This window comes from Corvus brachyrhynchos, unplaced genomic scaffold (genome assembly GCF_000691975.1).
Source record: "Corvus brachyrhynchos isolate BGI_N302 unplaced genomic scaffold, ASM69197v1 scaffold266, whole genome shotgun sequence".
Classification (NCBI taxonomy): domain Eukaryota; kingdom Metazoa; phylum Chordata; class Aves; order Passeriformes; family Corvidae; genus Corvus; species Corvus brachyrhynchos.
In genome coordinates, this window is record NW_008238633.1 from 301,526 (window position 1) to 328,595 (window position 27,070).

General features: G+C 42.1%; 1 long non-coding RNA gene across 3 annotated transcripts in view; it reads left to right on the plus strand.

Annotated features, from left to right (window-relative positions):
* Positions 1-27,070, plus strand: part of LOC108447423 — a 42,073-nt gene that overhangs the window by 3,405 nt on the left and 11,598 nt on the right. For all 3 annotated transcript variants that reach the window (XR_001862972.1, XR_001862974.1, XR_001862973.1), the window contains exons 2-3: positions 318-427; positions 21,643-21,817. This is a non-coding gene — a long non-coding RNA (uncharacterized LOC108447423). The remainder of the gene's footprint in view (positions 1-317; positions 428-21,642; positions 21,818-27,070) is intronic.

A 27,070-nucleotide genomic window follows, 5' to 3' on the forward strand; every position in this document is an offset into this window, starting at 1 on the left:
AGCCCCGGCGGAGCGGAGCCCGCACCCGCACCCGCACCGGGGGCGAAGCCCAAGCAGCCGGGGTTGAGCCCCAATTTCCAGTGCTGGCCAAGAATCACATTGCGTGTTATTCTGTATGTAGGGAATTGGTAATGGATGCAAATGGCTCATTTCAGAAATCTGTCTTGACAAAGTGGAAGGCTAGAGTTTGATTTTTAAGAGCTCTTTGATCAGTGTTTTTAGGGTTTCAGTATCGTTATTCTTTTTTTTTTTTTCCCTCATTATCCTATATATTTTTGTCTCCCTATGCTTACTTTCCCATCTGTGCTGTGGCCAAGAGCACGTACAAAACCGATCAACATACAGGTGTGATGGTAATGGGACATCAGAGGAACGCTCAGATGCATAGAAACAGCTGCCAGCAAGAGCAGAAATGTAAAAAATAAATGTAAGTAATTGGGTTTTATATGACCACATGTGATCTCTTTTAAAGCCTGATCTGCTCATCTGCGCTGAAAGTGTTCCTGAGTAGTTGTTAAACGAGCCACTTTCTATGTGAAGAGTCCAAATGTGTCTTCCCCAAGTGAACTCCTTCAAAATCCACTATGTTAGGACTTGTTTTTCTCGTCCTCTAAAGAGAATTAAAGGATATTCTATTTACAGAATGCAAGTAAACATATAGAATGTAAACAATCATACAGAATGTAAATATATATAAACATAATTTGAATTTTTAAAAAGATACTATAAACTTGCAAATGCAGGCTGAAGTTTAAGGACTGTGACACACCAAGTAAAAATCTCCCCTGTATGCCATATCCCTGCAGCTTTACCCATGCAGCAGTTGAGCCCACCTCTCTCACATGCAATAACTTCTGAGCAGGTAGGAGAGGGGAATTGTGGCAACCACCTTAAAATTTTATGTGTCTCTGACTGTTTAGTGCTGTGGAGTTTCTCCAGTGGGGTGTGATGGAAATTCATATTCACCTCAACTTTAAGCTGCACTGACTTCTCTGACTTTAAACTGCTGAGTTCTGTTTGGGAGTTCACAGTGATTTTTTGTTAAAGCAGACTTAATTGGTGACTGAGTCCGTTTTTGGAGTCCACACGAAAGCAAATGGACAACCAGATGTGGCAAAGTACAAATTAAGCACATGTTGGGCTTCTATTTTTCATGCTAAAGGTTGCTGAACATTTCATTTCACTGTTCTCCACGCTGTGCTGAACTGATCATTAATGTTCATCACACAAAACTCCTTTGACACAATGTACACTCGCAAGTTACTGCCTTCACAAACGACACAGTGAGCATTTATTTAATTAGACTTCACAGGAAATCCTCATCTATCTTGCTTCCTTGGCTGCCTGTTTTGTGCAGTGGGCTAGGAAACACTAATTTAGAGAGAGAAATAAAGTTTGTTGTTATAGCCCATAGAAAATGGAAGAAACAATGTTTTACTACAGCAAAGGTATATGTGTATGTATATAAACCACACTGTTGTCAGTTCTTAACAAGTCCAAGGCTTAAAAAAGGACATTGCTTTCCTAAATTTGGGGGTTTGTGGTAGCTAAACTTCAGTAATACGCTCAGCTAGGCCAGCCTTTATCAGATATATTACCTGTTCATTCAAAAGTTATTAAATATGCATGGACCATAATTGTTGGTGCATTTGGATCCCAAGACAACCTGGTCAGAACCCTCTCTGGTTGCAAGCATCCAGTGACACTTCCAGAGATACTGTTGTATTTCTAAAGACTCCTTTTTCATCTTCTGTACTCCCTTGCAAATGCATTTTGAGAACCTTGTCTGGCAGTTGTAAAGGTTTGATGTGCTCTAGTGAAATTATGCTGCCCTTAGTCCTAGAAACGAGAGATCTGCTCTTTGTACATGACAATGATAGTGCTGAGTGATTCCTCCTGTGTGGTGGCTTGCTTTGTGCTGCACAGTCACATGCCAAGGAGACCTGAGAGTAGGATCTGTTGTTAATCCTGTGGGAAATGGGTGTAATTTCAGTGGAACTGGGAAACAGCTGAATTTGTGTTTGTGAGGCATATGGTCTGAAACAGTCAGTTCTCTGTTGAAACTTTGTATTTGTCAGTCCAGTATAATTTTTTTAACAATAAAATTTCCTGTTATCCAGCCTTTGAGTTAGTTCTGTGGGTTGAATCTGAAAAAAACAACCTTTTGCTGCTTATGAAAAAGACCCTGTGCTCCCTACAGGGAAGTAGGCTCAGACTCCAGCTGTGGTAAGAGAGAGGCAGCCTGGTGATGTGATCAGTCTTCAGCCATGGAATGAAGCAACACTCTGTGGTAGGTAGGTCTTGTTTGCCTGTCAATGACACAGAGAGAGCCTGCACGTGTTGTCACAGGAGTCTGAGGCAGGCAGTCTGTGAGTGTTTTGCAGACCAAATGTTGGAGGGTGCAAAGACAATCCTTGGGACCACTGTCAGAACAGCCCTTGAAATTTGGGTGGGAGTATTGAAAACAAAAAAACCCCACTACTCTGCATCTTTGCATTTTAGCTATGAAAGGAATTTCCAGTCTCTATTAGACTCTCAAGCTGTTAGTAATTATTAACCATTTTGTGGGGTTTTTTGTGGCACAGAATGGTCCTACAACACTGCTGAAACTCAACTAGAAAGGACAGCACTTCGCATTTCACAAAAATGTCAAGAGTTTTTTGCTCTGACTTGGTTTTGGGGAGGGATTTGCATTTTATTTTGCTAGGGATTCATTTTCTCTGCCTGAATACTATATATGTGGCCAAAGAGACAATCTGAGGAAACCCAAAATAAAAAGTATATGGTACTCCCTGGCATTTGTGGTCACCATAACAGCACGCTGTGATCCAAACTGGTACTTCTGAACTACAGCACAAGTTTAAGTAAAGAGATTGGTACAATCTTCCTGTGGGGAAATGGATCAGTCATTCAAAAACGTAGAAGAAAGGGAACTAAGAAGGAGGGTGCTGATGATGAAAAATGAGGCTGCTTGAGGTGTTTAATATGGATATAGAGGTTAAAATTCCCAGACTGGTACTTTGCATCAGATACTACTGCAGCACCTTTTGTAATCTCCTCCTACCTTCCTCATCACGTCCTGCTTTTTTTTTTTTTTTTCTGGCATCTAAATTTACAGTTATGAAATTTTAGTTCCTTGCCCTGGGAGCTATGCTAAAAAAAAAAAAAAAAGGCAAACCAAAATCCCTTTTTATCTTACTGCAAGATATGTGCAATTTGATTGTTTATTCTGGGAAGAGGTGAAAGTGCATCATATCTTTAAAACTACTTGGAGTGAAAGCACATTATTTGGTGCTCTTTCTTCCTTTTTTAGTTTCCTGTTATTCCTGTAAGCCTTGCACTACATCCTGCAGAAATTAGTGGTGTTTTAAAAATAATGTTAATATAAATGCTTAATTTAGGCAGCTCTTTTCTAAATGCTTGACTGATTTTAATGAAAATAACATTAATAAAAAGTAGCGAGGTGTTGCTGTCTGATATCTCTTTAGTTCATGACTACTTGTAGGTCTCTAGGAAGGAAACTGACTTCTCTCTTTACATTTCACCTGAATTATTTACTTAATTGTTTTTGTTTGTTTGTTTGTTTTGTCTTGTCATAATTTCCTGTCTGATGCTTCCTCCTTGTGATTATGTGAACTGCTTGGGAGTTGGGAGAAGATAGACAAAAAGGCATTTCCATGATGCTCTCTGTGAATGGAGGGATGCAGCAGAGATGTTCACCTAAGGACAAGACTTTCCCTTTTTAAACAAAAATTGGATGGGTAAAAAAAAAATCAAAGCATTAATTTGGAGATAAAGCAAAGGAGAAAGGCCCGACAAACACCAAGGCTGGCAGTGGAACTGCAGAATTCCCTGCATCTTCCATTCATCCCTCTAAAATCAGCCTTTGCTTCATGTGCTTCTGTCTGCTTCTTCCCAGCTGTTTCAAATAGCTTCATAATGGGCATGAAAATGGTGCTATTTTCTATAATGAATGGTGCCAGTATGGAATTACTTCCCTTGGTTGGACATACCCAGCGGTGTAAGCAATGCTGCAAGCTTATCTCCTGCAGTTCATTTTGTGTCCAGGGGTCATGATGCATAATTTAGACCTGTTGCATACCCTGGATCTTTAGTAAATCTGTGACACTATTAATTCTGTAGTGCCATAATATTTATCTTACAAAATTACTCACTTCCCACAAACTGCAACTTAGTCCGGAGTGATAAAGGAAAGTAAGGCTGGAAGGTCTGGTCTGATTGTGGCAATCAAGCACATACCCACTGCAAAAAAGTTTAACTAGGCTATCAGGACTCGGCTCTGCGTTGGAGAGAAAGAGGAAGAAGGATTCAAAACTGTTTTGGGTTATGACTGCAGCCATCACTAATATTGGAGAGGGTTGTGGAAGGAGGAGTTGGTTGGGCATGCACACTGAAGGGCTTTTAGATAAGCTGAACTTTGTCAAAGTAAAGTTTTGGGTTGAGAATTAATTGTAGCAGCACATCTGTGTTAATCTGGAAAAAAGGAAGCTCAGGGGAAACCTTACTGCTCTCTACAACCACCTGAAAGGAGATTATAGTGATGTGGGTGTCCGTCTCTTCTCCCAGGTAGTAAGTGACAGGACAAGAGGAAATGACCTTAAGTTGTGCCAGGGAAGACTCAGATTGGATATTAGGGGAAAAATTCTTCACAGAAAGGGTGGTCAAGCATTGGAATGGGCTGCCCAGAGTAGTGGTGGAGTCACCATCCCTGGAAGAGTTTAAAAAAAGTGTATATATGGCACACATGGTTTATTGGTGGAAATAGTGGTGATGCTGGATTGATGATTGGACTTGATGATCTTAAAGGTCTTTTTCAACTTCTTCTGTGAATCAGTGATCTGCTGTGGGCATGCAATCAGAGAAGCAGGTCATTGGGATATTTTTAGGTGCTGTGACAAGTGTCTGGGAGAGAGGGGTATATAATATCAATATGGCAAGCAGTTTTCTGTACTGCAGGCAGGTATCTAATTCTCTGCTACTTCAGAACTCATTTAGTGAGTGATTACACTGCATAACACAGGGTAAGGAGGGTGTTTGAATCCCCTGTATAGTAACCTACCTGCATTGCTGGAGTTGCTCCGGAATCACCTGAACTGTAGGGCCACCTGACAGCCCCAGGAATCAATGGTTATGTCAACATCAGAGTTCTGAAAGTGACCTGAATGTTTTTATTTACTATGAGTTTAATGAAAAGCCAATGATCCAGGCAAGGGATAGTGCCCTTCCCTTCTAATCAGCAGGATCTGGAAAGACATTTTGGAACATTTTCCAGACATTCTGGAAAGACATTAGTGGAAGGTTCCCTGTCCATGGCAGGAGGGTTGCGACAAGATGATCTTTGTGGTTACTTACAACCCAAAACATTCCATGATTCTGTGACTCTGATTTTGCCTGCTCACAAGCAACTGGTTGTGGGCTTAATGCATGAAGCACATATGGAAATTTCCGGCCTCTGGTATTAGGAAGATCAGTTTCAGCAATCACATTTGTCCATTTTGGATTTAAAATCTTGAAGCCAGTGATTAAATACATTTTTTTGCTTAAGGTGTGCTGCCTTGCTTGGCACACACGTTTGGAACAGACTTTTTGAGAAAGAGGAGGTTTCAAGCAGTGCTGGACTTGTGCCAGAAGGAAATGAGCAAGCTCCTACCTAGAAATAAGCAGAAACATCTACACAAGTGGTTTAGCATTAAAATGGGGGACGTCTGGAGTTAGTGAGAATGATCTGACCCAGAATATACAATTTAACAGTACTCTTCTGGATTAATTTTTGATGCATTTAGAAGTGTAAGGCAGTTAATTTTCTCTTTAAAGAGCAAGCACTACCCATGACATAAAGGACTTCTCTGTGCTGTAGCACTCACTTCCCCTGGGCTTGCTGCCCTCCATGCACTCACACATTGCTGTACAGTGTGCTGTGTTCACAGCACGCCAGTCGTACACTCAGCTCAGCCTCTCAGCTGCTCTATTCTGCCTTGTACAAGCAGCTGTTCTGTAGTCTGCAGTGCTCAGTGCTGTTTGGTGAGCAGCCGACGTGCCTGCAGTGCAGATGTTAGCAAGGCTGTGCCTGGCAGGGCTGATTTTAGGGAGAAGAGGGACCCAATGGCCTCGGGCTCCTCTGGGAGGGAGGTGGCTGGGAGTGCTCCTGGGTATCTCATCTGAATGTGAAGTATGGATTTGCAGCATGGCCACAAGTCATTTGGAAACCAGAGAATTCTGCCTGGGCCTGGCATGGCATGGCAGCGTGTTGTCTGACTACAAGTGTTCAGAGACAGCTGTGTGGTCCCCCAGCCTGGCCCTTTACACAAATTATTGGCATTCCTCCCTGGAGAGTCTGATGATCTGTTTTTTATGTATTTTTTTAGACGATGATGACAGCCTGCCAGGTTGTGAGGTGGTCCTACTGTTCTCTAATTCTGGAGCACGCTTCCGGAGGAGATCTGGCAGTCTTGGCTTAAGCTTTCTATTAACTCCCTCCTGGAATGCCTACTTTGGGGTGTGCTTACACTGCTGCACCTTTCCTGCGAGGGAACAGGATTCACGCTTCAGGGAGTGTTACCACACAGTTCTGTCTGAGAAACTAGGTACAGCCTTGTACCTCAAATAGGAAAGAAATGTCAAGAGTTTGGATAGAAGAGACTCAATTGGAGGAAATAAAGCTCCTATTTTTATCCTCTGTCTTAAAGACTTCATAACTTTTACACTTTCTGGCTGAAATTGCTTACCTTAGTCTATTTCTATATATTAATTTCTCCTTTTGAAAGTCCTAATAGAATCATTGCACCTTTTTTAACCACAGCATATATATATGTGTGTATATTTACACACTTGTACAATTAGAGGATGTGATTTTTATGCAAAATTTGTTGTGGAAATTGTAGAGCTGAAATGAAATGGCATATAAAGTTGCAAATTTGGCATGGTGAGGCTGGTCTAAAAGTTCTGCTGAGCTTGAGCATTATATTTTATAAAACTGTGATGAGTGTTAATGATTTCTCTTAGCTGGTAAAGTGTCTTGCTAAGAAAATCACATTTGCTTGTGCCTGAAGCTGCGTAACTTAGCTGTGTGTTACAAAATACACAAATAACACAGGGGTTTAGGAGGTGGTGGTGTGTTTTAGAGGATACACTGGTAATTCACTTCAGAGGGCTGAATCTTCATCTGGGTAATGAATGAGATCAGGAATCAGTTGCATTTCCATTCCCAAACTGTGTTCTTATTGCTTCATTCTAGCCAACAGAACTTCCTTGCTATCATTAAATTATTTTTATAGATTTTATTTTATCAAATAGATGGAGATCGTCTTAAATACCTCTGTGCACAAACTCTGGAATTTAATGTTTACTTTTGAAAGGTGAATTTAAACTTTTTTCATCAAATGTGTAGGCAGTGATAGGTCAGAGATGACCCATTTGCAGTAATATATTCCAAAACAAGGAATTCAAAGAAAAATCAAACCTAATGTACTTTTCAGGTATGTGCAGAGGTAGAGCAGTGCTCTAGAAGAGGGAGTGGAAGGAGGTTATCTGTAAACCAGAGTAAAGAATGCACCTGTTTAAAATGCCAGGTGTCGGTACAGGTGTGAATCTGAGTTGTTTGTCCCTACATAGCTTGTCAGCAACCAGGTAAATAAGAGAAGAATCAGGCCCTAGAGCTACTGTTGGCAAAGGCTGATTCAATGAAAGGAGTAATCCAGTTAAGTGAAAAGGCCTCTGTGTATGGAATTACTCACAAATGTAATTCATAGAACAATGTATGTTGTTGAAATGAATTTAAAAAAAAAAAAGAGGAAAGGAAAAAAGGAAATAAATGAGCTGTTCAAAGGGTTCTTTTGTATCAGACTCATGCTTTTAGGAGTAGTTCCCAGCTTCCAAGGTGTATGGGGAGAGGAGGGAGAGAGGAAGGAAGAAAAAGAGACAATTTCCCCGCAAGGTAGAGCACCATCTCCACAGGTAACAGCAGTGCTGAGGATCCCAAGACCCCCAAGCACCTGCCCTGCAGTGGGCCAGAGGCATGAAGAAAGCAGCCTTCATTGCTGAGGTGCAGCCCCCCCGTTCCTCGTGTCTTTTATTAATATTACTATCCTTAAAAAAAAGAAAAAAAAGAAGAAACCGGTGATCTTGCCAGCTATCCCAGTTTTGGAGCATCAGTCAAGGCTTTAGAGCTGCTGTGTAGCAGTAGGATTGTGTCTGTGTGCAGGACTGTAGGGCCTGATCCCTTCTGGGATTTTTGTGCTCTCTCGAGACTGAGTTCAGGTTCCACTGTGTGCAATGGGATAAGTTCATGTGCATTGTCCATAAATACTGCAAAATAGGCTTATGGGTGTGACTGATGTGTGTAACACAGGAGTTCACGTCTTGAGTGTGCAAGTAGTGGGGCTCGTTTTGTTCTCTAGAAAGAATTCCTAGTTAAGGCTGTTTTTTCCAGAATTTCTGAAGTTGTCCCTAGATTCTCTGGGTAATCTAGGTTGAAAGAAACATCAGGAGGTCAGCTAGCCTAACATTTTGCTCAAGTAGGATTAGCTGTGAGGTCAGACCAGGTGACTTAGGGCTGGCTCATACTCATTGGCCTTTAAGCGTTTTTGGGTAGTTTCTTTGTCATGGTAATGTTCCAATATATGAATTTACAGATATAAATTTACATCCCTTTTATGCTTTCTTTTGCCAGGTTCATAGACAGGAGCTTTTTGAAAAGCCAGAAATTTGACAGTTTGTTTGTTTGATTTTTTGAGGAAACCACATGAAATCTTTAGGTCTGGATCATTTAAAATGGTATCTACTTCAAATCCCATTGTGATAGACCAGCTAGGTAGCAAACACAGATGCTGTTTATTGCTGACACACAGTTTAAAATAGCAAGAGGAAATTCAATCCCAGATGGAATTTCAAGGCTGGAAATCACTATTAAAATTAATTTGCTTGAATTTCCTGCAGCACCACTCACAGTTTGCCCAGCAGCTTGAGGTTGAACCAGAGAAGGACAGTTGGCATTGCTGGAGTCCTTGGCATTGCTTTTAAAGCTGACATTAAAAGAATTTGACAGCTTTGGGATGTGGTGAACACTGTCTATAGACTAGACTGGACTAAAACCATTAAATATGATACATAAGGAAATTTTAAAATCTGTTTCACCTGGTAGTGCTGAGTGGCCTCAGCAGAACCTGTAGACATTAATTCTGCCTGTGGTCTGCATTCCCCTCTGCAGTTATGCTGAGGGCTGTCTGTAAAAATACAAATTTTCTGGTGTTTTACTTGCTGACTATCAGAAACACATTGCAAATATTTCTCTTTTCTGGTTCCTATCTCCAAAAACGTGTATATACATAAGGGCTTTTATTTCAAGACCTGCTGCCTAACGAAAGCAGCGCCATCTGGCTTTGTCTTCCTTTTTTTCACCAAATACTTGATACAGTGTGTAAAAATAATGCCAACATAACCCGTTTATTAGCACTGTTGCCATGTTTTCACTTCACTAGATGCTTATACTTGCAATTATTTCATGTTGTTGGCTTTTCTACTTTATTTGCTGAGTGACTTTTGTGTTTTTGTTAAATCTTGATGGTTGCACTAGTTGTGAATAATTTTCTTTGGCTTAGAGTATAGTGATCATGGAATTAATAGGACATAAAATAAATACAAAAGATATCAAGAATATCATAATGTCAGTTATATAGCCCATGGATATAAAAACATCTTTGTATTTACAGGGTATTTGTTATAAGTAATTCCTATCTGCTTTCATAGAAGCTTTGTAGAAACTTACATGAAATGTAAGTTTAGGATAGCTGCCCTATTAAGATGCATATTTTACTTTTTTAACTTTGCTGTGACAGTTTCTGCCATTGCCAAACTGTGCTGCCAACATCTCTGTTTAATGCTCCCATTACTCATGTGAAGGAGTTGAACATCAGTCCAGCGTTACTGAAATATTGAGGTGTGGAGGAAATTACCCATAGATAAATGGGGTTTAGATCTGCAAATGGGATTTTTAAAACCCCTGTTTAATTGGAGATTAGAAGCAATAGTTGTGCTTCTACCTAAAGAAATGCTTTCTTTGAGTATCTGACTGCTGAATCTGCCTGGAAGCTGAACCCTGGCTAATTCACCTCCCTGAGGGTCTGAGGATGGAGCTGTTCCCCCCCACCCCAGGAATGTCCAGATTGTTTTGATAACGCTGAGGTCCCTCTAGTCTACAGGGTGAAGATGCAACTTTACTTTAAAACATAGGCCTTAGAGGAGGTAAATTGGTAGTTAGAGATAAAAATTTGCGGTTATGCCCAGAAGTGCAAGAAGTTTAAGGTCTCAGCCCAGCATGGGGGTGCTCAGTGGGTGCTTTGGGGAGCACAGGGAAAGCCAATCCAAAATCACTCTTTTGCTGATCCAGTAAATATTTTCAGGGGTAGCGACGTGACTCCAGTGTGAGAGGCTGAGCACCCCGACTCTGACAGTGATAAAGCCATGGTTATGGTATCTGGGGCACAGGTCTGGACCATCCTGTTGGGAAAGGAGTCACCTGAGTGCTCTGACAGCTACACTGCTGCACTTCATTAGGTGAAACACAGTTCCTCCTTCATCTCAGAAAAGAATTTCACCCATCTCTGCTGGAGGGGGAAGGTCATTCTGTGCTGTGGATCTTCATTGAAGCTGAGTGACTTAAATGTCTGAGGATAGAAGGAGGAAAAGTTGCTCAAAGTTGTCTCAAAACATTGGCAAGCCAGGCATGCTAATGAGAGTGAGCCCCACAGGGAAATCTAGCAGTGCTGGCCTGTGTCCAATCCCATTGTGATAGAACAACTAGGTGCAACCACAGAATCCCCTGATTTGCTTTGGGATCAGCTGCTTCAGGATGAAGCACTGCTAAATGTGAGTTCTGTCCTGGATCTGGTTCCTAAAGGAGCTTGCAGTGACTAAACACAGGCCACGTCCCGTGCTTGGAGCAGGCTCCAGGTGTCTGCATCTGCACACCTGCATTCACTGCTGGCCTCCGCAGGCCCAGGGGGGCCTGGGCTCAAGGCAGGGATGCAGGCAGAATTTAATCTTTTGGGCTATGTCTCTGCTGTAGGACTGTAGTGAATCACTGCAGTGCAGTGGCTGCCAGGAGGGTGAGCTGTGAGGCCCTAAATCAGTGTGATGGATTGTAAAAGGGTTATAATTCAAGGGGAAGTCATTAGTCCCTTTTGAGGATTTCCTTCTTGAGCACCACCAAACCATTTTTCTGACTTCCTAAGTAGGCAGGCAGATTGAGATATGAATTTATCTTTCTCTCTGCCATTGCTTTTCTGCAGGATTAATATACAAACCAGAGGTAATCAATGACAGAGACAGGAAACATCCTAATGCTGAGGCCAGGGCAGCTGTGGTTTGGATGATGTTGTGTGCTGCATCTCTAGGCACTTGTTTTTTATTTCAGAAGAGAAACTAATGGTAGTGTTTAAGAGTAATGGATACTTACACCACAACACTGGGCAGTCTCAGGATCTTTATAAAAGGATTGCAACTATAGACTCAAAATACAGAACAGCAATTTTGAAAAGGTTAAAAAATAAAATGAGCAAGATAGAAATTAACACCTTCACATTTTTAAGAGAGGAAAACACAAAATCTCAGCCTAGGTTAGAAACGTTGCATTTTTTCTGTATTGGTGGCATATGAAGATGAATGAGGAAGATGAAAAAGAAATCTCTATGTGGACTCCTTAACCTGGCTGCACCATGCCCCAGTCACTGTGTTCTAAAGCCTTGGTTTATGGTATGGTGTAAATATTGAAAGAAATTATTGTCAACAATTATGGTTAATCTCCTTCTTGGTAAGTAACATTGCAGATTTCCTTGGCAGATGCTTCTGCAATGGTGCTGCCTGTATGGGAAGTGAGACATGAATATCTTGAGCATAGACTTTCTTAAAGAACTGCTGTCAGGAGAAATGCAAAATGTGAGAAATAAAACTGCTCTGATGTACTTAATTGCTACTGGTCGGTTACTTACCTCCTAAACACACATTTCTCCCACACCTGGCATGAGGATGAAAAGCTTAAAATTGGGGCTGTTTTCCAAACCATCTGACTGAAAATATTGCAGGAAAACTAAGGTTTCCAATTGTCCCAATTTGAGGGATGCCAGTTTCTGACGTTCCAAATAATTTTTGTCTTAATATATTTAAAAAAAAGCATAATTCAGAGTCCAGAAAGCTTCAGCTTTGAGACCTTTATGTCAGATCCATTGGTAGTTTCAAAGACCACACAATTTAGACACCAAGATGAATTTTACATCCTAGTTCCAAAAAACACTAATTTTTTTAACTGTTCTTAACTGTTTTTCAGACTAGATATAGTCAAGTGCATCTTTATTAATTTTGGTGGAGTCTTAAAAGCATCTATATAATCGGATAAAATAGGAGGTATGTGTGTGAGCTAGCATGTAAAGAGATCCCTCGTGTTCTGTTCTTGCAGAACAGCAGGGCCATTACGAAAAGAAATTAGATATTTATTCCGGTTTCACTGAGATGTAGGATCAGTGTGGCTTTCCAGGAACTTAAAATTTTTTTGGTAACCTTAGGGCAAACTCTGAAGGTGAGTTCACAATGTAAATCCTCCCGACACCTGCTGCCAGATGGTGTTCATCCAAGTCATAGAGAAAACAATGCAAAATGGAATTGCACTATTATATGGGATGAAATATTGGAAACCAGCACCTAGGATTCTATTATTATTATTGAAACAGCTCCAGTTTATTAAAGGAAATTTAATCCAGTAAGTATATACAAAGTATACAAAGCTTGCCTGTCAGTTTATCTGACTATCTATACCACAATATATTTTCTCCTTTTTTTTCCCCTTTCTTTCTTTTATTTTTTTTTTTTATTATATCTGTCAAAAGCAGTAGGAAAGGGCATCTTTGGTCAGTGGTCTGAGTCAGTTTGTTCTGATGCTGCTCAGGGCACAAAATACATGTTTATGTTACCATGTTGTAGTAACGATCCCAAGAAATTATTTGCTTTGCTTTTAAGTGGCATGCCTCGTTGTAGACAGCATTACTGTCCATTCAGGAAATTAATTGAAAGTATAATTAAGGACAGTTACACAAGGCTTGAAAAGAACACAGCCCTATGGAGCCAAAGCGGCACAAATTAACCAACTGCACGTTGCAGTTCTTTAACCTGCTTTGATTCTTAGAGAGGATTTGAAAATGGCTGGTGTGTTTAACTTACTTTTTTCACAAAGGTTTTAGCAAAACTCTTAAAATTCTCGAGTAATCAAAGTAAGGGGCCCTGTTAAATCATGAGCTAAACCCTGGTTAAGCAGCTGCAAACAAAGAAAGTCATAAGACTGTGTCTGTAGGTAATACTGAGTGAGAGTTGAGGCCCAGGATTTCTGCCCTTTTGGGAAGGCTGTGGGGGAAGCTGCTGCCTCTGTGCCAGGGGAGAGTTTTCCACATCTCTGGGCCTGGCAGCAGATCTGGTGTGGAGCTGTGCCATGGTGTGCAAGGCTTTCCCTGCAGCAGGACCTGTCGTGCCATCGCCTCGGGGGTCTGCAGGTAGGCAGTACAAGAAGCAGCTTTTGTGCTGAGGCCATCAGGTGCCCTGATATTTCTGCTGTGCCAAGGAGCCTGGGTATGCACTGAAACAAGAAAGCTGCTCTCAGTTTCCAGCTCAAGTTAGAAGCCAAAAATCAAAACTATGGTGCAACATGCCTTCAGAAAATTACTCAAAGGAAACAAAAGGCTTCTTAGTAAAGGTAAACCAGGTCTATAAACAGTACATTTGAAGATAGTCTTTTGAGGGTTAGAGGGTTAGTCTTTCGAAGTATGATTCTAGAATACAATTGTAGACTTTTGCACAGGCTTTTCTGCAACACAACTGAATTAGCAAAAGGAGAGTAAGATTAAAAAAGTATTTCTTCTATCTCTCTGTGTATCTGCTCAGGTTTAGAGATACAGCTTGACTTAGAACCTCAAGGGTGTCTAGAGCCATTCTCTTCAAACCCAATTCATTACAGACTTGCTGTGAGAAGCACCTATGTGTTACTGGGAAGGCCAACGGCCCAGTTAAAGAAAAGATCTGCAGACATATGCAAACATAATTGATAGCAGTTTTTCATGTGGCTAGTGATTTGAGAAACAACCTGGCACAACCAGGCATTATCTATACTGAAACGTGCTGGAGAGAGAGGTAAACTGCCTACCTGGCTCCAATATTTATGTCCTAACTGGCTAGTACTACGGTACAGAGCTGTGCTGGCTGCCAGACAGCATTCCTGAATCTGCTAGCGTAGAGCAATCGTCCTGATGCATCTTTAAAGACACTTTTGATTGTTGAAATGAAGTAGCTCATGGGCAGGGAGCTGCTACCAACATGATTTCTGAGTTGTAGATGTGTGGGAGAGCCCCTTGCTCGTAATGCCTGCGCGTACTGCGCATCTTCTACGGGAATGTGCTCCCGGGGACCCTGCTCAAGCAGGGAGTTTGGACTAGGTGAGCCCACTGTGGTCTCTTCTGACCTGACCCATTCCATGGTGCTGTGGTTCTGTAATGGAAAGAGAGCCTGTATGCTCATGAGTTGATCCAGATCTTGTTGAAGTTGAAGGAAATCCTGCAGTGAGCTTTTGCTGAGTGTGTTGAATGTGAACCAAGACTGCAGTAAAACATTGTATTTAACATTGTGTTAAATACAAAAAAGAAAAGACATTTGATACCTGCTGTGTAGTGTGCATGTTTGATCTCCCTTGCCTACAATAGCTTTTCTCTGTTTCAGTTTATAGAGTCTGTAGGTGTGGGTTCCTCTTCTTAGTTGGTAGTCTTTTGTAGGAATAATATACACTGGCAGGAGGGAGAACCAGGCTGCTTCCAGAATGAAAACATACTGCCTGTATCAAATGTCCCATTGACCTTCACAGCCTGTGTGGGAAAAAAAAACTTATTTAAAGTCTGAATTGCTGTGGGGTTTTGTTGTGGTGATTTTGGTTGGGATTTTTGGTTAGTTTGAGGTTTTGGTAATGTGATGGTACTTCGGTAAAGAATCTATCTTGCTCTCTCCATCTCCCTCCTTGCTATTTACTATTTTGCCTGTTCCATCTTCCTGTGGTATCTTCCCTCTTCCCAGTGTTTTAACTTCCCTTTAATCCTCTAGAGCATATCCAGCTGCTCCTCTACATGTGCAGAGGGAACAATTTCTGCTGAGGTGTAGGCTGGAAGAGCAAAGGTATCCTCTTTACAGAGTTTATCAAACCTCATTATTGATAAACAGGATCTGAGACCACTAGTCAAGGGGTTTCTCTGTTCAGGCTGGAGCTATAGAAGGCACTCGTGCAGGTACATCTTGGATTGCTGGGAGCCCTCCCATGGGGAATGGCCACCATCCTCAGGAATTCTAATCCATCACATAAAATTGAAAAGCCTTTGATTCAGACAACGGTTAGGTGTGTGTCTTGGTTTTTGAGACAAAACTTCAGTAGGAAACACTCTGGAATGAGTGTTCCTCCCCTTTTCCTCCATCGATGAGACAAATGGGTCACAAGGAGTGAACGTGGAAAAAAGAAACCAAACTGTTTATTAACACACAAAACAGGGTAGAACAGGGGAAAAAAACCCCTCAAAATACAACAGATTCCCAGAGACGGAACAGACATGGGGGCTCGGACCAGCCAGGGCCACCCCGCAGGCTGCCCGGACCGGCGAGGAGGGAAGGGAGGCAGTGAGGCAAGGGGAAGGAAAGGGAAAAAAGAACAAGAAAAAAACCCCAACAGAACCTTTTCCCAGCTAGCTGGAACACAAAGGAACCCCAGAAAAGCATCATGGTGCTCTCGGCACACTCCCTCCCGAGCCCTGCCCAGACCCCGGAGCCCTTGGGACAAACCGTTCAACCGCCCCTCAGGCCCATCCTGAAGGCACAGCGTCCTTGGGCATTGAGTGGACAGTTAAGGAATAAAGCAGCTTCATAACATCACCCCAGGACAGTGTGCTACTCATCATTCTAGAGCTGGAGCTTGAATTAAACTTGGTAAAAACCCTAACCACTTTTTGGCTCTGAGTAAGTGCAAGTCAGGTCCAGGGAACAGCACCCTGCAAGTCCTTGGGAGAGATGAAGAAAAAACTCTTGGGCGGATTCAGGTTGTCAATTAAAATTTAATTATAGCCGTTGGCAATATGAGAGCAAAGGTTGGGTCTGAAGCCTTTGTGCAGTCCTATAAATAAGTTAAAGCCATTAGGTGCGTTGGTCATCATTTACAAGATAGCTTTTGCTGGTAAACACAATCAACATTGTGTGTGAGACTGCAATTGTGAATACAGCTGTGCAGTGACAGAATACAGCTCACCACTTTCTGTTTAATGTAAGAGCTCCGCAACTTACCCACCTTACCCACCGCTTCAGACAGAATGGGTGTGGAGAAAACCTGAAATAGGACTGACTTCCCCCAAAAACCCAGCAGAAGACATAAAGAGATGGTAGGTCTGGGTAACAGGAATGTCCCTCCGCAGAGCATCCAGCCCCTGGCAGCTTGTTGCTAGGCAGAGGCACAAAGGATATGTTACACACTCCAAAGAAGAGTCTGTACATTTGATTTTAGGAAAAGAGCTGAATTTCTGCTGAGACATTTACGTATTTGGTGTTTCGTGCTGGAGTTTGATATTAATTTTAAAAGCAGTCTCTAATTTGCCTTGCTGACTTGTGTTTTAACTGCGGCACAATTCTAACGCCTCCCATTAAATTTTTTCCCCTCTGCAATTAACTTATGTAAAACCAGGTTTCCAGGGTTCTTTCAAATTTTATTAAGAAAATTGCTTGAGTATGTTTACTGTGCCATGGCTTTTTGCAGTGCACTTGTTCATTCTCTGATACAGTTAAACATGTGTTGTTAAAATGCAATAGTGGTAACATCATGCAGCTGCAATTACATTATGGAAACATTATCTTCGTGGGCTGATGGGACTTCAGGGACACAGCATAGTACAGGTTTCCACAAAAGCATCTTGAGGTTATTTTACCAGCATTACTATGTCTCTCTACACATGCCTTGAGACTTCTGCAATGCTCTTAGACTGAATGCCTAATAATAATCAAACCTGAAAAGTAGCTTTTCCTTAAACTTTTAAGCAATTTGACGGCCTTTTTGGAGTTTTTAATAGCTGGTTTAAACTGCTGCAGGAGTTTAAACATCTCTGTGTATGTGGGGGCCCATGTAAATCCTGTTGGAGTACACCTGTTCAGTGATTGGATATCAACAGATTTCTTTTTCTTTCACTTTTCTCAACAAAAGAGAGGCATGATAGAAAGTTAAAGCTGGCCTTACCTGTTGGCCTTGCTGGAGATGGATAAAATTTTGCACGCTTTATGGCAAATTTTTGTTCTCTTTGTAGGAGATCGGAATGCAGCTGATGATGCAGAGCATTCAACACATGCTAAATGTTCTACAGACACCAAGTGCCTTATTTCCTAGATAACACCTGGTTTGTTACTTGCTGGAGTACACCTGGATATCCCATGTAGATAGGCAGAAAGACAGACATTTCATTTGGGTAGAAAATTAACAGCAGTAATTTTGAAATCAATGTACAAACTTGTTTACATTTCAAAAAATTAAATAATTGAAGACAAAATTAATGGCATGTAATAGTGTTGAGTCATACGAATTTAGCTATCTCCAGGCAATTCTGTAGAGATGGCTTCAGCACTTACATTACTAAGGATGTCTCAGTCAATTCTGGCAGGTAACTAAGGAGAGAATAGATTATCCTGCCACAAAAAAGAGGTTATTTGAAGTAATGTTAATATTATTGCTTATTTATTTAAAAAAAAATTAAAATAAAATATAGTCATCTCTGTGTAGAACAAGCTCAAAACTGATCTCAGCTGCCAGGCAAACCAGGACAGTTTATGACAAAAGGACTTAGGAGGGAGTCCATGCCTTGTCAGCAGTTTTTGTCTGAGGAATGGGCTTGTTGGGGTTGCTGCTGCTTTTTCCTGCTTTACAGCCTCCCTTGAGGATTGAAAACTTGGTTGATGCCTCAGGCTGTGGAAGGGGAGAGGCTCTTTCCCCCGTGTTGCCTCTGCCACTGATTTCCCTCCACATCCATTTCCACATTCACCAGTTGATCATTAGGCAGAGCAAAGCAGCCAGGAACGGTGTTGGGAAGGGGATTCCTCTTGTCAACAAGGGGCCATAGGTAACTTACAGTTCAGGCAGCTCCTGGCTGCATTTACATTGTATGTATTTACACACAAATGCACATGTGTGCATTTATGCACATATTTATATAAGCGTAAAATACACATATAAATATTTGTGGCTGTCCAAAGTTCTTTTCTTGAATTAAGGTTTTTTTTCTTTTTGAACTACTGAACTGCTGAAGGAAACACTTGATGATTGATGGCATTGTGTTTATGTGACATGGATGGGTTGGAATGCCCTGGGTGCAGGTGAACACCCCAAAGTTTTACTGGCTTTGCACCATGCAGTGTCCAAGGCCCCTGCTGGAGGCAGGTGTACAGGAGACTGCACTGCTTTTTGTCAGGAGCAGTATCTTTCACAAGGACAGCTCCTTGCTCCTTGTTAGATGAGGTGTTCTCAGGCTTGTGGGTTTTTTTTGCCTGTGGCTTTGTGATTTGGGTCTGCACATGTGTTTTGTCCAAGGTCCAGATGCTCTGCAGCTGCTGCAGCTGGGGGGAACTGGCACACTCTGTGCAACACCTGAGGATGTGCTCTGATTTGTATTTCTGGATGTAAGAATCTGAGGGATTTGAGGAGTCCCAAAGTGTCTGGTGTTCTTGGTTTTAATTATCACTTTTATTATCAGCCAAACAGCTAAGACATATATGTTTAAAGCATTTTTTAGTCTTCTCTAATGAGTCATGCTCTCAGTGAAACATGGTCTGTAATTATGTTCTCCGTGGTTTTCACAGTGTCTAAGCATTCTTTTTACATTTGTCTAAAGCTTGTACTGTTTCTTCTGCCTCTTTTTAATTTTTATTTTAAGCCTATGACTAAGAGAAACAATTTAAAAACCATTAGAGTGTTGTCCTTGATGATGTGCTCATCAGAGAACAGCTCGTAACACTCTCCTAGGACTAGAATTATTGGGCATCTTCAAAGCTCAGCTGACAGAAACAAACCAAGCAAGGGAATTAGCCTGATCTATGGGATAGAAGAAATCCCTTTCTGTGTTTGCCAAAACAGAATAAAAAGGACCATTATTGGTGTGAGGGAAGGATCCTTCACCGGGGCCCTGGCCGCTGGCCTGCATTGTGAGATGTGGGTTATCCACCACTGGAGGTCTGCTAAGAACAGGCTGGAACAACATGTAACTTGGCAGGAGTGGTGCATGCCTAGAGGAGCCTGCCTCAGAGCATCGGGCTGGCCTGGGTGACCTCTCTACAGTGCTGCTTTATCCCTGCTACTCCAATTGAGTTGTCTTTTTTCCTCTTGACAGGCGATACGAATGTAAATGCCTGTGCATAGCTAAGCAACATCTCTGTCTAGTTCTGAAGTTTTGCCCCCAAAAGTCATTTTTTCTATCTTTGTCTGTGAGAAAATAGAGAAGTGGAGGTTGGCTCAGACCCCAGGGGAGGGCTGCAGAGATGGAGAGGAGTATACAGCTCTGGTGGGAGCATGGAGAGGGAAAGCCCATGTGCTGTTCCCATGGCACTGCACTCCAGAGGTGCCCACACCCCACACTCAGAACTTGCAGATGGACAAGTCTGTCAAGGGGTCTTAGAATGCAGGATACCCACAGAAAAGACAAAGATACGCAGATGGGTTCCAGGAGGGTGCTCCAAAAGCTGTTTAAATTCCTTTAAATCTGTCATTTTAAAACTTTGAAAGAGTTGATCCAGATCAAATTCATGCCTCTAGGAAAACCTGCAGCAATTCTTTAAAACCATCCCATGCCTTTGCAACCTTTTGAGTTTGCACAAAAGATGGAATGTATTTGCTTTTAAGAAATGATAACAAGAAACGTATTTAAATTTGCCCTAATTCAATGCAAGGCCTTTTAGATTCTTAGAATGATGTCTCCAGGTAAAGCTGGATGGGGCCTTAATTTCCTTGGGAAATGCAACCATCCTGAAGTGGTGGATGTTGTGCTGTTAATGGCAGTGGTTTGTTTGAAAACATTCTGACTGACATGAATGAACACTGTTAAGTTGTGATGCATCAGAAATTATGATCCAAGAGCTTTTTGTTTTCCTTTTTAATTTTTTCTTTTGTTTTTCTCCAAGCAAATGGATCTCATCCAGTCCTTGGCTGGGCAGGGTGGGAATGTAGCAAAATCACTCCTCTCTTCTTCCCTTCTGAGGCAATTTAACACCCAAAAGGCATTTAAGCAATATTCAGCTAGTGACTATCCAACAGGGGTTTTATCCAGAAGTTATTACATTTCTTCATTATTTGAATCATTCGGAGTACTCTGGAAATGTCACAGCATTCAGTGAAAACCACTGACAGGTCTTTGCATCCTTCCTAGGGTGTCCTATTATTGTTAAAAATGCATCCAGTGTAAAGTAATGTCATGAAAATAGGCAGAAACTTTCTCTTTCTCTCGATCTAATCTAAATATAGCAAGAAGCCCTTGCTTAGTTTTTAATAAAGACAGCTTTGCTTTACTATCTTGTGCATACTAATACAGTCTTCTTTTAATAATAAAGAAGAGAATATTCTTAAAATTGACTTTGTCATCAGTTAGCTGGTTAGGACCATGATACTTTGCTTGGTTTTCCTTGGTTTACAGCTGTGACAAAAGACATAGAATCATAAAATGACAGAGTGGTTTATATTGGAAAGGGCCTTAAAGATCAGCTAGTTCCAACCCATATATTCTTTAGCCCAAGAGTCACAAAACTGGGCAGCCACTACCATCAAACTTTGATTTTTCACATATTTGCATTTAGATATTTTTTGCTATCATGTTTTTAAATAAGGTTTTCCGGGTCTATCTCAAATTCTGTGTATCTCAGCTCCCAGAAGAGGTAAGGGAGCTGGGATATTAACCACTGCTGCCACTCCACACACACAGCACCCTCACCTGATGTGCACATCTTATCCAGCTGTTTCATAATCTTGTGTTCAGAGCATGTTGAAGGGAACATGCAGGTAGAAGAAGCACACACAGCTGACTGAAATGAGCCTCAAACCAGGCTTCCCTCACAGCTTAGCCATGATATGTAACAGACATTGCCTGGGCCATTACCTCTTACCATTGAGTTGTCTTTCTTCTAAGAAACTCTTATTTATTGCAGAAGGGAGGTCTGAAGAAAGTTAACATGAGTTATGAATAGCGCTGCATGGCAGTGAAGCCCTAATGAAAACACACAACGAGCTGGAGGACTGCTGAAAGCAGGAGGCTGTTGAAAGTGTGGTGCACCGTATACTGTATTTGTGTTATTGGCATCAGAAAGTGTTTTTGGATGGTGTGAATCTTTATCTAGCTCTAGCAGAAAACAACAACTGTCTGCAGTCACACTTGAACTGTCTCTCTTTGGTAAGGTATGTCCGCTCTGACAGCAGAAATAATGACCCAGTAAAAAGCTTGACCAAAGATTTTTTTAACTCCACGTGAGTGTTTCCCTGCTGGTTTTCCTTATTTTTCTGTATCTGAAGCTGTTTCTATCTGCTGTTATGTTCATTAACTTCAGCTCCAGAATGAGCAGCTGGAATCAGCCCATGTTTCCCTATAAACTGTTGAAACCTGGAAGAAAGGTTGCAAGACCCTGATGCATCTTCCCATGGCTGCTAGTTCATGATCGTGAGGAACCAGTGAGTGACCCAGGGTGAGAGCCTGCTTCAAACAGGCAGCTCCTGCAGGCTGTGGTAAGTCTGGATCAGTGAGGCATACACCCACTGCAGCATTGGCAGGAATCTCTGCAGCATTTCCTTTCTGTTCTTTTGTGGTTCGAGCTGCAAACTTTTGACAAGTGCACACGTATGGCAGCATGGGTTATCCTGATTGTTTTTATTATAGCTTTTAAGGTCTTAGGTTTCTCAAAATGCTATTTGCTTTAACAAGGAAAATGCCTCTGCTCTTCTGCTGGGAGCTTCCTCTGTGCAGCATGTTTCCACCAGATAAGGTGTTTGAACCACCCAAGTGGAAATGTGAAGAAAAACCCTCTAACAAAAGGAGAAGGCACCTTTGCTGAGTTCCAGCTGGTTGTGTGGGTGGTGGGACCTGGGCAGAGGGAATCTGTGTCTGGTGGGGAGCGCTTGTCCCCAGGTGAGGGTGTGGTGGTAGCTATGCCTGCTGCTGCAGAAAGCAGTCTGTGCTGCTGCCCGGTCTGTGCAACACATGGAGGGACAGAATCACAGAATCTTTAAAGCTGGAAAAGCCACCTGAGATTGAGTCTGACGGTTAATCCAGCACTGCCCTGTTCACCACTAACCCATGTCTCTAATTCATTCTTACAACACTCTCAGCTACTCTGTTTGCGTCACCTGTCTCTCGCACAGATTTACCCACAAGGGCCATTCTTGCTGGGAGCTCTTTACCAAGCTGGTGGCAGGAGTTCTGCACCCCAAGCCTGTTCCAGTGCTTTGCCAGGCGGCTGCACTAGGAATGAGTTTGTCAATCCCTGTGTCTGAAACTATGTATCTCAAAGTCACAGTCATTAACTAAGCCAGAGGAGATGATCTGCTGAACTGTTCTCCTAGCTAACATCTGAAAAGTGTTTAATGAAAATTCCAGAGTGTAATGGGTCTAGTCTAAAAGCACCTACTTCCAATGGCTTATTCCAGTAAGTCCATGCTAACGAGAGTGCTCCCATCACAGCACTCATTTGGCTTTTGGGGTTATAGTACATACACTGTAGATTAATTTCAGGCTGCTGTATTCTAACCAATTTTCATAATGAAAGTGTGAGCTCATTTATTTTTATTTACTTTGTAAGTAATGACAGCTACATATTAGCTACTTAGAAAAATGCTGATCAAAGGCCTGGGGTGATAAATTGGGCAGAAGTCTCCCCAAAACAAACTGCCAGCACAATCTGGAGCATGTCTTTGAGACTTCAGTGGTTTAAAGAAGGTAACCTGTATGATTATTATTAAATATTTCTGTTTCCATTGTGGGGGTCAAAACCAGCTTCCAGAAAAAAATGGGAAATAATGAATTAACTCATCAGAGTACATCTTGGTCTGTTCTGTAGGGAAGTTTAGTTGTTAATTTATTCAGATCAAGTCACCTACCTCCAGCTGTCTTAAAACACATTCAGAAGAAGGGGAATATTCATTCTAGCAAAAATAGTACACTCCAAAACTATAAAATTAAGAGTGGGTACTAATTATTCTCATCTCTAGAACAGAAGAAACTGCAGAAGGCGTTAAAGCAAAGAGGGCAAGGCAGTAAATGTGAATGACTCATACCACACTTTGCAAGGAGAAATTTAGTTTAAAAGATAAAACCTAAATACTTCAGATGAACCTAACCAACCAAGCCACAAAATAGATAAAATTTAGGGTTGATAAAAAGCAACCCACAGTGGAAAAGAAACTTGAAGCATCTCTAGATATTGCAGGGATGAAATTAAAGGAAGCTGATCAGAGTGTGGCCGTGGCCATGTCATAAAGTGTGAGAAGATGGATAATAATCTAGATAAATGCCACAGCAAATGTAACCACATCCTATTTGAGATCCACATCGCAGCCTCACCTGCAGCACAACTTTCAATTCTGTTTGCAAAAGGATTGTTTAAATAAGAAGTAGTGAGAAAAGCAGGTAGGAAATAAGCCAGACAAATGGCAGGCAGGGAGTGTACAGGTGAGAGGGGATGTGCTTAGCGACCTGAAGAAGAATCTTGCACTTCTGTGTACTTTTGCTGCAGGAGCAAGTGTTTTAAATCAAGAGGCATCAAATCTGGTGTACTGAAAAGGCAGTACACAGTTTCACTGAGGAGCCACTTGTCTTCAGATGCTGGCTCTTTGCTGGACAAATATTAAGCACAAGAAAAGATGTAAAGAACCACATCTAAAAATTGCTTGAGCTGCCATAAATGATTGCCATCCTCAGAAATCTACTTCTTAAATCTAGAGCAGGCCCCAGGGAACTGCAAATGTACCAAAGGTTTTCTAGGCACCATATGGTGGTTATGAAAAAACCTAACACTGGCCTATTTTTGAGTCAGAAGAATGGCAAAGAAGAGGGCTAAGTCTTGGAAAGCAGCATGTTCATGGTTATGAAACCCAAAGTGGTAGACAGGCTCAAGCCCTTGACACTTCAGCAGCACTCGCTCTATATCTATTTATGAGTCATTTTGCTAGGGGACATTAATCAAGTGAGAAAATACTCTTGCTCCAGCCTGCGAGTGAAGAAAGTGTCATGACAAAAGAAAAGCAAATAGAGCTATTTTAAGACATTGGAAGAGGCATTAAATGCAGCCATGTACTCGAAGAAGTCTTTGCCTTGGCTGCTGTCTCTTGTCCTGGGCTGTGAGAGCCATCACAGCCCAGCCTTGCCCTGGGCAGGCGGCTTTGCAGAGCTTGTGTCGTCCTTTGATGAAACAAAGGCTGATAGTGCACAACTACCTACAGAAATGCTGGCAAAGCATTTCAGAGAATGTTGATAAAAGCAGGCTGAGTGCCTTTAGGACATCTGCCTTGCATGAAGAGATTTCTGTTACTGTGATCTCTTACCCCGTGTCAGAGAGACACCGTGTGATGATTTTTAATAAGGCCATTAGAAAGTGTCTTAAGAAGGGCTGTGAAGATGGTGAGGGGTCTGGAGGGAATGTACAAGGAGCAGCTCAGGGCACCTGGTCTGTTCAGCCTGGAGAACCAGAGACTGAGGTCAGAGCTCAGGGGGGCTGCAGCTCCTCCCGAGGGGCAGCACAGGGGCAGCTCCGATCTCTGCTCCCTGGGACAGGGACAGGACACGGGGGAACGGCTGGAGCTGGGCCAGGGCAGGGTTAGGGTAGATATCAAGAAAAGATTCTTCCCCAGAGGGTGCTGGGCACTGCCCAGGCTCCCCAGGGAATGGGCACGGCCCCGAGGCTGCCAGAGCTCCAGGAGCGTTTGGACAGCACTGCCAGGGATGCCCAGGGCGGGATTTGGGGTGTCTGGGCAGGGACAGGGCCCTTCCCACTCAGGAGATTCTATGGTTCTATGGTTTTACTGGTGCTGTCCCTGTCTATCTCCATGGCACTCCCAAGAACCTCTGCTCCCTTTGTTGCTCTTCCAGCTCTGGAAGTCCCCACAGCTGCCGTGTTTGGGAAGGATGGGGTTATGTGTATATATGTATATATATCACACTGGGAAAATGCATTCCTAAGCAGTGGTGGTTTCCTTGCTGTGATACAGCCCCTGATGTCTACTGCAATAATGCTATTATATCCTTGATACAAACAATCTTAGGGATAAGCAGATGCATTTAAATAGGACACACTTGAAACTGATCTTTTATTGTTCCAATGTTTCTATTATTTAGTGATTAGACCAAATGGATCTGAAGCCAATAGCAGAATTTGGCACTGAGTAATTAATTCTGCTATAAAATCTGCAAGATCACTGGAAAGAGTTGAATTCAGGCATCAGGATTTCAGTGTAGAGGATAAAGGTTTCTTTTTGCTCCCCTGTGGTTCAGATCAGGGATGTTCGATCTAGTGAACACAGATAGAGTTTCAATTACTTACAGAAGTTGGAGTCTATTGGTAAAAATAGAATAACACTTTAGAAAATATAAATGCTTAAAAGAATGAGCTTGAAGAATTCCCTACTGAGGTATTACCTTACTGCCTTATGGAGTGCAATTCTGCCCCACAAAATGAAATAGAAAGAGATCCAGCTGTAACAGGATATTGCACAAAGGGAAGAACTGAAAATTTTGCTTTAAAATAATAATGACAATATTTTATTAACTGGTTTTATTTATTTTTAGTAAATATTTTCTGCAAAGCTCTGAAAAAGCTTTGTAAGTCCACTGTACAACAGATACAAATTTGTACCAAAGATTTTGTTATTCAGATTTGCCCAAACTTGTAATGAAATGCAGTAAAGAATACTCTGTGCCCTGTTGTCAAAAGCTGCCAAAAAATTAGAGTGCCTCTCTGATGCATAACCTGATGCATGGCCAAGAAGTGACTTCCCTGGCAGGAAAAAGTAGGATCAGCATGTTGGAAGCCAGATTTAGGTGATGCTGTGCCCAGGTGAAGCCACCCTCAGCTCCTGGTCTGTCACAGGACAGCACATTCACCCTCTAGAAACTGTCACCCTATTTGCAGTTTATTACATATCATAGAATCCCAGAATGGTTTGGGTTGGAGGGACCTTAAAGATAATTTTGTTCCACCCCTACAATGGGCAGGCACCCCTTCCACTGTCCCAGGCTGCTCCAAGCCCTGTCCAACCTTGGATACTTCCAGGGATCCAGGGGCAGCCACAGCTTCTGGGGGCCCCCTGTGCCAGGGCCTGCCCACCCTCACACCCTTTCATTACATTGCCAATGTAATGGAAATTGCAGATTTAAGTTTCCAGTGTGCACTGAAGCACACCAGCCCCTCATTCATTCCCAGTGACATGCTCACAGTTCCCTGAACCTGTTGCTCAGGTATTTAATTGTGAAAGCCACACACTTCTTTTCCCTGTCTAATTCCAGCTTCCCTGTCTGATACCAATATGCTTTACCCAGCTAAAAGGTGACATTCAGGTGCTGCCTGTTGTTCCAGCTGAGAACTGTGTTCGCTGTGTGCTGTCAGCTGGTGCTGCCAGAAACCATTATCCCTTCCATGCTCTGGTCTCCAGTAGCAACACGGATTTCTCCCCATCTCTGGTGTTCTGACAGAAGCCCCGAAAGGTTATATATAGTTTTTAGATTAAACTCCTAGAAGCAAACCAATTCTTGCAGTTATTGAAATAGCAGAGATTTTGAAGTCTTTGAGAACTGGCTTCCTTTCCAGGAGGGTGATGGAAGAAATCACTGAGTCTGTGTTACATGCCTGAAGCCGCTCCGGTGTTCAGGAACAGCAGACACTGATGTGTAGGCACATCATCTGAAATAATCAATGACTCAGCAGCTTGGTCCCATCTCCCAGGGTGATGGGCTTGTGAGCCATTGATCTCTCATCCAATATGCAATTACAT